The 13382-nt window shown below is 43.6% G+C and overlaps 1 pseudogene; it reads right to left on the bottom strand.

The window, feature by feature from the left end:
- Nucleotides 1-12051: 12051 nt before the first annotated feature.
- On the bottom strand, nt 12052-12828 carry LOC109275590 (cell death activator CIDE-3-like; annotated as a pseudogene).
- Nucleotides 12829-13382: the final 554 nt, after the last annotated feature.

Genomic DNA, 13382 nt, shown 5'->3' with positions numbered 1-13382 from the left:
TTTAGAGTTAATCATAAATAATGTGCATCCATTCATTTCGCCCTAAACGCAAATATCAGTCCTGGAACAAATATTTAAATAGCACCAATCAGAACCTTTTATGTTCTTTTATCAAACCCCAAAGTAAATACAGCTTCAGAAAATACTTTCTTTTCTGCAAATGTCATTCTGAAATCTAGCTCACAGGCTATACGGGGTTTTAACTTAGCCTCTGGCTTTCCCACGGAGGAAACAGAGGCTAGGGCAGTTGGGATGGGTTCAGTTGGGATGGAGGTACCATTGGAAATAAAACCCAGGTCCCTCAACTGCTGGCCTTGTGCTCCGCTCCCCTCCCTCCCTAAGTGCACCCATTCATTTCATGGGGGGGGTGGGGGGGAGTTTACAGTAAAAGCCGAATCCACAAGACTGGCTCCTGTCCCTCTCCTGGTTTGACAGGGAGAGGGGACATTAAAGGAAAACAGCCATCTCCTCTCATTGCCACAGAGGGGAAGATAGCAACCTGTCCATTCCTGGCTTGGAAGGAAGGGACAAAATCCATTGCTTCCTAAGAATTGGGCAGAGTGGGAGTCCCTTTTCGCTTGAATGCTATGAGGAAGGATGGGGTGGGGAAGAAGAGGGAGAGGAGGAAGAGGAAAAATCCCTTCTTACAGGAGAATGGATAGGGGCACTCATTCTCTACTAGAACCTGAATTTATCTGTCCCCCAAACCCCGATCTCTCCCCTTCTCTGCAGCACCGCTAGCCCTAGTCCAGACCACCATCACTTGGCATCTGGCCTGGGGCAACAGACTTTCAAATTGACTTCCCTCTTGGCTTGCCTCCCCCAATCCAGCAACCACACCGCAGCCCCGCTGAACTTTGCAAAATGGGGGTCTGATGACTCCCTGTGGGAAATCTCCACCGGAGCAGGAAGAAGCCCACACTTTACCACATGACTCCCGAGGTGGTTGGTGATCTTACTTTGGCCTTATCTCTTGTCACCCCTCAATGGAACTTCCCAACAGGCACTCTCTGGCCCCTAGACCTTGGCCTTGGCTGGTCCTGCAGACTGGAACATTCTCTCTCCCACCTACTCTCGGCATACTTGTTTCACGTTTGTCTCCCCCGATACCTCGTAAGCACACGGGGGCAAAGTCACATCTTTCTCTGCCATTGTTGTACTCCTAGGTTTAGCATAATGCCTTGGACTTCGAAGGTCCTCTGTAAACGTACAAAAATTAAATGAGCAAGCAAGTGACGCTCTACCTGTCTTGCAAAGCTCACAACGGAAGTTTCTTCCACCAGGGAGCTTTCTCATGATTCCCAAAGTATAGAAGGTGCCAACCCGTGTGCCCCCACATACCTTACGCCACCACGGCACCTCTCACACTAAGGTGTCATCGCCCAGCTTCTCTGTCTCCCCCTCCCGCCCCCCACCGGGCCAGGTGCTGAGCTCTGGGGGCACAGAGAACATGTCAGTCTCGCCCACTGGGCTATGGCACCACCTACCTGAGGGCCTGGCAACGCATTCATACCCAACGTTTGTCAAATGGGTGGTTATACGCCTAACTCTTCTGATTCCCAAGTTGGAGCCAGTGTGTCTGCTTTCAAGAAGAGTGGGAAACATAGTGTCCCCATCACTGCCCTCCCCTTACTGTTCATTTCAGGTTGGGCTCTGTGAGAAGCACTCCACACACGTCATCAGGTAGGTCCAGGTCCCGCCAGCTTGTGAACACAGCTGAGGATGCTTGTCTCCTTATTTCCCAAATCATCGTGATTTTTTTTTTTAACGTTTATTCATTTTTGAGACAGAGAGACAGAGCATGAACGGGGGAGGGGCAGAGAGAGAGGGAGACACAGAATCGGAAGCAGGCTCCAGGCTCCGAGCCATCAGCCCAGAGCCCGATGCGGGGCTCGAACTCACGGACCGCGAGATCGTGACCTGAGTCGAAGTCGGACGCTTAACCGACTGAGCCACCCAGGCGCCCCCAAAGTATCGTGATTTTGATAATCACTTCCTCCAAGTACCAATGTCTGTCCAACTGTCTTCTTCTGTTTGCAGGAGCTCTTGCCCTTTCTGGTGTGTGAATCTTTACCTCTCTCTCTCTCTCATATGTTCTCTGCTTCTTTATGTAAAGCTAACATAAATTATTATTTGGCTTTGGGTAAATTATTCAACTCTCTTTTCCTTCCGTCACTATACATTGGAGGGAATACTACTACCTCAGAGGATTATTGTGAGAATTAAAGAACCTCATACATATACAACACAGAGAACCACGTATTAAGTTCTGATGCTGGTGCTGCTGGTGCTGTTGCTGTGTGGACCAGCCTTCCTTGCCCCAGCTCAGTCTCATGGGAAGCTTCCTCCCCCGGAAGCAGTCAGCAAAGAGAGCCAGCATCTCTGCCTGCGTCCAAACTCCCAGGAGATACAGCGCAGGGCAGGCGTTTAATTGGCTACGGTAGGGGTCTGGGGCAGGGGGTAGAGATAAAGTGCAGGACTATATTACCTGTTATGAGCTAAATTGTGTCCTCACTTACCCCCAATTCACAGGTTCAAGCCCCAGCCCCCAAGGTGATTGAATTTGGAGATAGGGCCTTTGTGGAGGTAACTAAGGTTAAATGAGGTTGTCTGGGTGGGGCTCTCACCCAACAGGACTGGGGTCCTTACACGAAGAGGAAAAGACACCATGGTCGAGCACCCATAAGAAAGACCGTGTGAGGACACGGGCAGAAGGAGGCCCTCTGAGAGCCGAAGAGAGGTGTCAGGAGAAAACAAACCTGAAGACACCTCGATAGCAGACTTCCGGCCTCAAACGGGGAGAAATCAACTTCTGGTATGTAAGCCCCCCCCCTGCGGGCAGTATTCCGCCGGGCGGTTCTAGCAAAGTCCTACACGACCCCAGGACGGTTGTTGGCTCTCATCTGTTTTGTGGGTTTCGGAGTGTGATTCTCACGATCTTAGACCGACAGAAAGAAGTTTCCTTCTAAAAATAGCGCCTGGGAGGAGGTAAGTGAACTGCAAATGACAGCCGTCATTTTGCCGCTGCTGTTGTTTCTGTTGCTGGCGTCACAGTTAGGCTCCTCGCGGAGATGAAGGGGTTGCTCAGACGGCTCTATAGCATAGAAGGTCAGACACCCTCAAAAGAAAGCCAGAACTATGTGTCCTCCACACACAAGATATGTGTTTGAGGTATAATTGGTATATGACATTGTATTAGTTTCAGATGTGCAACCTAATGATTTGATATTTGTGGCTACTGCAAAATGGTCACCATAATAAGTCTTGTAACACCCGTCATTATGCACGGTTGCAGAAATTTTCTTTTGAGAACTTTTAAGATCTACTCTCTTTGCAACTTCAAATATATAATATTGTTAACTATACTCGCCATGCTATATGCTACATCCCCAGGATTTCTTTTATAACTGGAAGTTTATGCCTTTGACCCTCTCCACCCATTCTCCTGCCCCCCACCACCTCTGGCAACCATCAATCTATTCTCTGTTTCTATGGGCTCTTTTTTTGTTATTGTTTTTCTTTCCATTTAAAAAAAATTTTTTTTTAACATTTTATTTATTTTTGAGACAGAGAGAGACAGCATGAACGGGGCAGGGGCAGAGAGAGAGGGAGACACAGAATCAGAAGCAGGCTCCAGGCTCTGAGCCATCAGCCCAGAGCCCGACGCAGGGCTCGAACTCACAGACTGTGAGATCGTGACCTGAGCCGAAGTCGGACGCCCAACCGACTGAGCCACCCAGGCGCCCCTCTTTCCATTTTTATATTCTATTTTTGAGAGACAGAGACAGAGAACAGGCAGGGGAGAGGCAGAGAGAGAGGGAGACACAGAATCTGAAGCAGGCTCCAGGCTCTGAGCTGCCAGCACAGAGCCCAACTCAGGGCTCAAACTCATGAACTGCAAGATCATGACCTGAGCCGAAGTCAGGCACTCAACCGACTGAGCCACCCAGGCACCCCCTCATTTTTATATTCTACATAGGGGTGAAATCATATGGTATTTGTCTTTCTCCAGCTTATTTCTCTTAGTATAATGCCCTCAAGGTTCATCCATGTTGTTACAAGTTGCAGGATTTCCATATTTTTTATGGCTAAATAATATTCTATTCTATATCTGTATCTGTATCTATATATCTATATCTATAATAGATATATTATATCTAGATATATATCTCAGTGGACTCTTCCATTGTTTCCATCTTTTGGCTCTTATAAACAGTGCTTCCATGGACATGGAGGCGCATATGCTTTTTTGAATTAGTGTTTAATTTTATTCAGATAAATACCAGCAGTGGAATTGCTAAATCACATGGTAGTTCTTTTCAATTTCTGGAAGCGCCTCCATGCGGCTTTCCATAATTGCACCAATTTACATTCCCACCCACAGTGTCAAAGCTTCTCTTTTTCTTCGTATCCCCGTCAACACTTATTTTTCGTCTTTTGGAGAATAGCCATTCATTCTAACAGGTGTGAGGAGTTATCTCCTTGTGGGTTTTTTTAATTGAAGTGTAATTCACATAAAATGTTATGTTAGTTTCAGGTGTGCAACATGGTGATTCAACAACTGTATACATTACTTAGTGCTTGCCACAGTAAGTGTTCTCACCGTCTGTCACTATATAGCAATAGCACAATATTATTGACTGTATTCCCTATGCTGTACTTGTCATTTCCGTGACCTATTTATTTTATAACTGGAAGTCTGTACTTAATCCCTCACCTGTTTCACCTTTCCCCATCACCTCCCTTCCTCCCTCCCCCACCCGCAACCATCAATTTGTTCTCCGTATCTAAAAGTCTGTTCGATGTGGTTTTGATCTGTATTTTCCGGGTGATCGGTGATATCGAGCACCTTTTCAGGTTCCTGTTGGCCATCTGGATGTCTTCTTTGGGAAAATGTCTATTCAGATCCTCTGCCCAGTTTTTAACCGATTGTTTGTTGTTTTGCTAATGAGTTGTCTGAATTCTTCATGTCTTTTGGATAATAGCCCCTTATCAGATGTAGGATTTGCAAATGGTTTCTCCCATGCAGTAGGTTCTCTTTGCATTTTGTCCGTGACTTCCTTTGCTGCACAGAGCTTCTCAGTTTGATGTGGCCCCACACAAGAATTTTTCGATCTTGAAATTCCATGGGAAATTGAAAATGATTTGTTTGAATTCAAAGTTAGGGCTGATGAGAATGAAGACAGTAAAAATGGGGAAAGCGTTTAGAAATGAAAGCCCGATGGTAATGGTGAGCAAGGGTGAGAGGAAAAGACTTAAAGGTGAAAGTTTTGGAGCAAATAAGAAGGAATAAAATCACCTTAGGTAAATAATTGATAGAAGTTTATTCACTGATAGAAACATCCTGTATATTTCTCGTATCAGTGTAACAAAATACTTTCTGTATAAATTTTTTTTTTTTTTAGGCAAACAAAAGGTCTACTCTCTTCCCTTTTTCATTGTAACAAAGCACTGCTGGCCTTGTGAGTCACTGTGAATTATGTGGACCTTCTGTTTGCCTCAGAATCTTGCCATCATTTCTATGTTGTTCTATGAGAAAAGTATGCTTGCATTCCAAATGCGTTTGGGATCATAGCATGTCTATAAATTGGGACAGCTGATTTCCAGTTTTAATAAGAGGCCGTGGTTCCTGCCAACACTCAGAGGCTGGTGTATCATGTCCCGTAATTAGGAAAAAATAAACTATCCGGTCACAGCTGAGTTGAAATTCATTCTCTGCCTCGTAAATGTGTTCTACATGCGGAAGGCTAACTTCACCCCTGTTAAACTCTGTTAAACTCTGATTAGTGAGCTTTCGTCTTTAGTTTTTGTGTATTCCAAAGTTCCTACAACTATCTCTATCTCATTCTTGCGATCAGAAAAGCAATATAACAAATACTTTTTAAAAAGAGGGACTCTGGAGTTTTCTTTCATGTGATTGAAACGTAAATAAATCCATCTGGCACTGAGAAGATTTCATTTATTCCTACCTCTCTGGAGCAATGCCACAAACTTCATTTGTAATGTACCAAGTTTATCTTTGGATGGAGAATTGCGGAACAATGGGGAGGGCAGGTGTCCTTTATTTGCACATAATCTCATAAACTTCAACTTATTCTGTGCCCTGTTATCACCAACACCTGCATGACGGGCTGGGGCAAACAAAAGAGGCTTTCAGGGGCAGAAAACTATCCTTATAAAACTCCAAAGTCAAAGTTGCGTCTTTGTTGAGTGCACTCAGCTAGCTGTGGATTTCTTTTCTCAATTATAAATAATTCACACAGTTCATGAACTTAAAAATGTGAAACACTTTGCAGTGAAAACTTTTTGGGTCCTTCATCTGTACGCTTTTCATCTCGGAGCCCTCACAGGTCGCTAATTGCTTTTTTCAGTTTCAGGGACATTCTTCCAGAATTTCTTTAGGCATGTATGAGCATATAAGATCTCGTGTATATTTTAAGCTGTGGATAATCTAAGGAACACTAGTAGAAATGATCTTCTTCCAGGAGTTTTTCCTTTTGCGTGTAGGAAAAGTTATTATAGTGAACCTTATATGGTTTTAATTTTCTAGCAATAGTAGAGACAGCCGTGCCTACTAATTAGTGCTTAGCTAGGCATCAATAGATCTGCGTTTAGTTTAAAATATGACTCTGGGGCACCTGGGTGGCTCAGTCGGTTAAGCATCCGACTCTTGGTTTCAGCTGAGGTTATGATCGAGTGGTTCACGAGACCAGGCTCCACATTGACTCTGAATCAGGCTCCACTCGACCCCTTCCCTTCTCTCTTTCTTTCTCTCTCTCTCAAAAATAAATAAACTTAAAGGGGCGCCTGGGTGACTCAGTTAGTTAAGCATCTGACTTCAGCTCAGGTCATGATCTCAATGGTTCGTGAGTTCGAGCCCCGCTTCGGGCTCTGTGCTAACAGCTCAGAGCCTGGAGCCTGCTTCAGATTCTGTGTCTCCCTCTCTCTCTGCCCCTCCATGCTCGTGCTCCGTCTTAAAACTAAATAAAACATTAAAAAGGGGGGGTGCCTTGGTGGCTCAGTCGGTTAAGCGTCCGACTTTAGCTCAGGTCATGATCTCGTGGCTTGTGAGGTAAAGCCCTGAGTTGGGCTCTGTGCTGACAGCTCAGAGCCTGGAGCCTGTTTTGGATTCTGTGTCTCCCTCTCTCTGTCTCTCCCCTGCTTGCACTCTGTCTCCTTCTCTCTCAAAAATAAACATTTCAAAAAGTTTTTAATAAATAAACTTTAAAAAGTAAAAAACAAATAAAATATGACTCTGAACTATAGTTCTTTGGGCTTCAGCTGAGAAAAAGAATGTGCATCTATTACTATGAAATGGGGGTAGATGTGCCCGTGCCCTGAGAAGTACAAGCTCCCAGACAAAGAGAAGGAATCGGTGATTACCTTTGCGTGGACTATGGTGTCTTCTAATCTTCTTTAATAATAAATGAACAGCCTTAAATTGTGGCTCAAGACTATTAAACTAAGTTTGCAAAGCAGGACACAGCTATCAGGTATAATCTGTATAATGAACTCATTAACCAACCTTCTTTTATTGCTTGCAAATGTCACTACCATTAGCCAAAGTTTATTGAACCTCCGTAATGTGCTTTCTACCATCCAAAGTGAGATGACTGACTTGGGAGAGATCTCTGGACATCTAGGATGTCTGAAAAGGCCATTGGTAACCAGCCATAGAAGAGATAAATGGGAATTTGCTACAGAGGCAATGGTGGCGTGCCCTCTTTCTCTCAATATATCTGAGGACGCTCATTTAATTCAATAGAATTTCACAGCCTTGTTTTGCATAAATCAATATTAATTTATAGGTTATATTTTAAAAGCCTTGTCCAGTATCTTTGATCAATGTAGTCTATCGAAAGCATTTGCCTCATTTGCTTTATTATGTATTTGTCTAACTTTATCATATATAATATACATTCCATGATATATAAATATTATAAATGTATTTACATTTATAAATGTATAAGCATATGATAACTTTATAGATACATATTTCTAAACATTTAAAACTAAGTTGCAGAATCAGGCTCTAATCCTTAAAGATTAAGTATGATTATTTCCTAAGAACAAGGACATTCATTTAAGTAATCATAATATAATTACTAAAATCAAAACTATAATCTTGAAATAATTCCATTATCTTGTTTGTGGATCTTATTCAGATTTCACCAATGGTCTCAAAAATGTCCTCCTGTAGAGTAATTTTTATTTTTCTAGGATGGAATCTAATCCAGGGTCACTCAATGCGTGTGGCTTTCATGTCCCCTTAGTTTTCTTTTCTTTTGTTTTTTAACTAATTTTATTTTATTTTAAGTAATTTCTTTACCCAACATGGGGCTCAAACTTACAACCCTGAGATCAAGAGTTGCTCTCTCTACCCGCTGACCCAGTGAGGCCCCCCTCCCCTTTCTTTTCGTTAAAATGGAACCATTCCTCAGCTATTGTCTTTCATGATATTGGCATTGTTGAAAAATATACTTATTCTGTAGAACGTCCCCCAGTTGGTGTTTGTCTAGTGTTTCTTTACGATTAGGTTCAGGTTATAAAAACCGAGAAGAATATGATACAACTGTTGCTATTATCCTCTTAGTCCTTTTAATTTCAGTCTTTCTGGTGCGTGTAGTGTCATTTTACATCGCAGTTGTTGTTGTTGTTGTTGTTGTTTTCCTTGGAGACTCTATTTTCAAATAATCTCTACACCCGACATGTGGCTCGAACCCACAACCCTGAGATCAAAAGTCTTATGCTCTTCCAACTGAGACAGCCAGGCACCTCTACGTTGTAGTTTTATTTTATTTTATTTTATTTTATTTTATTTTATTTTATTTTATTTTATTTTATTTTATTTTATTATGTTTATTTATTTGTTTTGAGAGAGACAGACAGAGGCACGTGAACAAGTAGGGCAGGGGTAGAGGGAGAGAGACAGAATCCCAGCAGGCTCTGTACTGTCAGCACAGAGCCCGATGTGTGGCTCGATCCTACAAACTGTGAAATCATGACCTGAGACGAAATCAAGAGTCAGATGCTTAACCAACTGAGCCACCCAGGTGCCCCTACATTGTGGTTTTAGTTGGCATGTCCCTCATGACTAGTGAGGTTGTACATATTTTCGTGCTTCTGAGCTATTTGGATATCCCTTCCTTTGCCCAATTCCCCCCTTATTGTCTCTTTCTTATTGAATTGTATGGGTGTTCGGCATATATTCCCAATATACGTTCTTCTTGGTCTGTGTGTCACAAATATTTTCTCCCACTTTGTGGCTTGCTTTTCACGCTCAAGGAAATTTATTAAACCTTTTATGTTTAAAACATTGTGTTCTGCTGTAAAAATCCTTCCCTATTGTTTATATTATCTTCTACAAACACTGTTGTTTAGCCTTGCACGATCTATGATCAACCTGTTATTAACTTTTGCATATGGTGTAAGGTAAGGTCAAGTTTCATTTTCTTTATATGAAGGTCCAATTGCCCAGCACTGTTTATTGAAAAGGCCATCCTCTATTGCTCTGAAGTGCTGTCCTTGGCCTAAATCCATTGTCCATGTTGCATGGTCTTTCCTGGAGTCTCGGTCTCTTCCATTAGTCTCTATCCATTGTTACCCCAACGCCATCCTACCTCATTGCTATAGTTTTGTAAGTCTTGATATTTAGTGAAGTATGGCCTCCATCTAATTTTTCAATAATACCTTGTCTATTCTTAGTCCTTTGCATTTTGATAAAATATTTAGAATTGGTTTGTTAAATTCTGTGATGAAAGAAAGAAAAACACTGGGAGTTTTGATCAGAATTGCATCACTGGAGAGAATTGACATTTTTACGATATTGATTTACCAATATATGAGTATGGTTTATCTCTCCGTATACTTAGTGGGGTGTGTGTGTGTGTGTGTGTGTGTGTTTCTCTCAATAATGTATTACAGTTCACTGTGTAAAAACATCATTTGTTCATTTGCACATCTTTTGTAATTGTATTCCTACATATTTGATTCTTAGGTTATTAGGATGTGGGAATGCAATTAACTTTTCTTTTTTTTAATTTTTTTAAAGTTTCTTTATTTATTTTGAGAGAGAGAGAGCGCGCACGCACACAGGAAGGGCAGAGAGAGACAGAGAGAGAGAAACCCAAGCAGGCTCTGCACTGTCAGCATGGAGCCCAGTACAGGGCTCAAACCCACAAACTGTGAGATTATGGCCTTAACTGATGCCAAGAGTCAGATGCTCAACTGACTGAGCCACCCAGGTGCCCCTGCAGTTCAGTTTTAAAATAGACATTGTACATGGGGCACCTGTACAGTTGGTTAAATGTCTGGCTCTTGATTTCAGCTCAAGTCGTGATGTCACAGTTCCTGGGATCAAGCCCTGCATCGGGCTCAGGGCTCACAGCATGGAGCCTGCTTGAGATTCTCTGTCTCCTTTTCTCTCTGCCCCTCCCCTGCTTGCATTCTGTCTCTCCCTCAAAATAAATAAATAAGCATTGAAAAATAAAATAAAATAGACATTGTATGTAGCACACTTGCTGAACTCAATTAGTCTAAATATTTACTTGTATATTCCTTTGGCATTTGCAATTGATAGAATCTTCGAATAATGTCAGTGTTATTTCCTCTTTCCTAAAGTTTTTTTCCTATTCCCCTATTCTTTATGGCCTGCCTGGGGCCTCTAGCACAGTGTTGAACAGACTTGGTCACACTGGAAATCCTTGTGGCACCATGGAGCTATGCCTCTGAGATCCCCCTCCAGAAATGAGCCTGATGTTGGGAGTGTGGTTAGCTCACAGCCTCCGACTGCAGGCGGCTTCAGGATCTCCTCCAGCTTCTGAGCTGGGGCCAAGCAGTTCCAGAGTGGCTTCCAGCCAACAAGTGAGCATGGCAGTGGTGGAAGGAGTCACTTATTTGGGCAGCCCGGGGTTCCCCTATGGGAAATCTTTGAGACACAGCTCCCCATTGGGTTGGTGAAGATATCCCCAGAGCTGCACTGCGATCGATCGGAGGCTGCTCCCGTCTCTTGTTCGTCCCTCCCCTCTCCTACCACATGCGTCAGAGCCACACTGAAGCCTGCGGCTTTCTCTGCCCAATCCTGCTCCCTCTCGATCTTTCACAAGCGTCACCTCCAACAAGTACATTGTACTTCGAGATCCATCTTGGCGTCTGCTTCTCAGAGATTAGTCAACACACTTTGCCTTATTCTCAAAACCAAAAGAAAAAAAGTTTTAACATTTAATGATTAATTATGGTGTTTAGTATAAGCTTTTTGTGAATGCTTATGATCAGATTAAGGAAGTTCACTTCCTGGATTGCTAGAAGCTTTCTTTTTAACCATAAATGGGTGAACTTAAGCAAAACCCTCTCTATGCCTGTTGAGGTGATTACGCAAATAGTTTTTCTCCTCTGTTCAGTGAATATAGAGAATTACAGTGGTTGATTTTTGACTGTGAAGCACATCTTGCTTTCCTGGGGGGAAAAGTAAGTTGATCATTATGTATATTGGCCTTTTGCGTATGGCTGCAATCTGTAAATATTTTGTATAGGATTTTTACATCTAATGTTCCTGAGTGAAATTAGCCTGGAATTATCCTTTCTCATAATGTCTTGTCCAATGTTAATATCAAATTTATACCAGGCTCATAAAATGAGGTGGGGAGTGTCCTCTCCCCCAGCATAAATAGTTTATTGTGAACATTCTAATGTCGCACTAGGGGACTCGAGTGTTCACTCAGGAGTACTCTGCATGGGGGGGCCAGGAGTGTACTGAAAATATAGCGTGTGAAAATATGGGTTGCTGAGGAGCAGACTTCATGCCATAGCCTTGGTCAGCTAAGCTACGTTGGGCAGGAACAAACTAGGCCAGGCCAAGAACGCTTAGTTCTCCTTTGGCCGGCCCACACCTGGTTTCTTGTCCTTCCTCATGCTTCCTCATTCATGATCTTGTTGGGGAGAGGGAGGTACGAGGAGGCAAGAAGCTCTTTAGCTGCCAGCCAGATGCTACCAGCTGAACATTGGGTTCCCAGTCTGGTCTTTGGCTGGGAAGGCGTCCAAGGACTTGGACCTTCATTGTAGTATCTTCAGACTGGTTGGCAAGACAGACATGGCCCTGCCCTGGGGCTGCCCTCCCTCTGCGGCGTCCAAGAGTTGCTGCGTGTAGCAGAAGGTGCAAGCAGCATGTGGCCTATGGCCTGCATGCCACAGAGGGGCCAGTAAAGAGCTTCCTTCATGATGCACTTGACCCCGTAGAAGTGCATATCATAGGAAATGGAGTACATCCCATCATGAGTTGCCTTCACTCTCAAACAACCAACGAAGTCCTGTGGGTTAATTTTGTACCGGTCAAAGGTTTTGCAGGCCACTTTGATCTTCTTGGCAGTCTTATGGGAGGGGGAAATTAGTACCCAGTCCCTTGCATCAAGACAAGCATGGGGTTGGCACCTCTCAAGGGTTTCTCCCAGGCTTTCAGTGTTCTCCCCACTGCACGTGGGACCTCAGCTGCTCTGATGGGGACTGCTATTTCTGTCCCTTCTGGAGGACCACAGACGCTGTCTTGTCTGTCAGGGTTTGGAACTACTCTTCTGTCTTTACTCTGCCGTCTTCCTCCAGCACCAAGAAGAGGGTTTGTCTGCCAGCATCAGGGTGTCCCTGACCTGGAAGGAGATCTTCAAGGTGTCACAAAGCCCTTCTGCCTGCTCTGGTTGGCACTGCCGACTCTGCAGGGCCCCAGACTGGGCTCCAGCAGCAGCTACAGGGTCACCACCCATGTGTCACTGCCACACATCTGCTGAGGGACTCGAAGTAGAAAAAGTTGAGGAACTTCGTGGCATATTCCAACCTCATCAGCCAGACTGGGTTGGGCCACCCCCACAGCCTCGTCACCTCCCCACCATAATGCCTTTGGGAAGTGTTTCCTCTTATTAAAGTCTGGAAGAGATTGTGTAAGCCCGGAGGAGGAGGAAAAGGAGAAAAAGAAGAACACATGAAGTAGGGTTCCATTTATTAGCATTTTTAAAACAGGCAAAAGTAAGCTATCCTGCCCAGTAATGCATACGTTGCTGGGAAAGCTGTAAAGAGAAGCAAGAAGATGTCCATCACAAGTGTCAGAACGGTGGTCGTGTCTTTAAGGAAACGTGGAATTATTATCTAGGATGGGCAGACAGAAACTTCTCCAGTGTTAGCTGTATTATTGACCTGGGTGGTAGTTATGCAGAACTTTGCTTTAAAATTCTTTGGACCAGGGATAATAAGTCTTCTTTAAGCCATAGTCTTTCAACGATGACCTACGGGCCAAATGCAGCCTGCTGCCTGTTTTTATAATAAAATTTACTGGAACACGACCACATTCATTATGCGCTTTAGTGCTGCAAACAGACCAGAGAAGTTCTGGCAAAGAC

Source organism: Panthera pardus, unplaced genomic scaffold (assembly GCF_024362965.1).
Source record: "Panthera pardus isolate Hobbes unplaced genomic scaffold, ASM2436296v1 HiC_scaffold_15, whole genome shotgun sequence".
Lineage (NCBI taxonomy): Eukaryota > Metazoa > Chordata > Mammalia > Carnivora > Felidae > Panthera > Panthera pardus.
The sequence above is the reverse complement of the archived record's forward strand: the minus strand, read 5'-3'. Positions and strand labels throughout refer to the sequence as shown.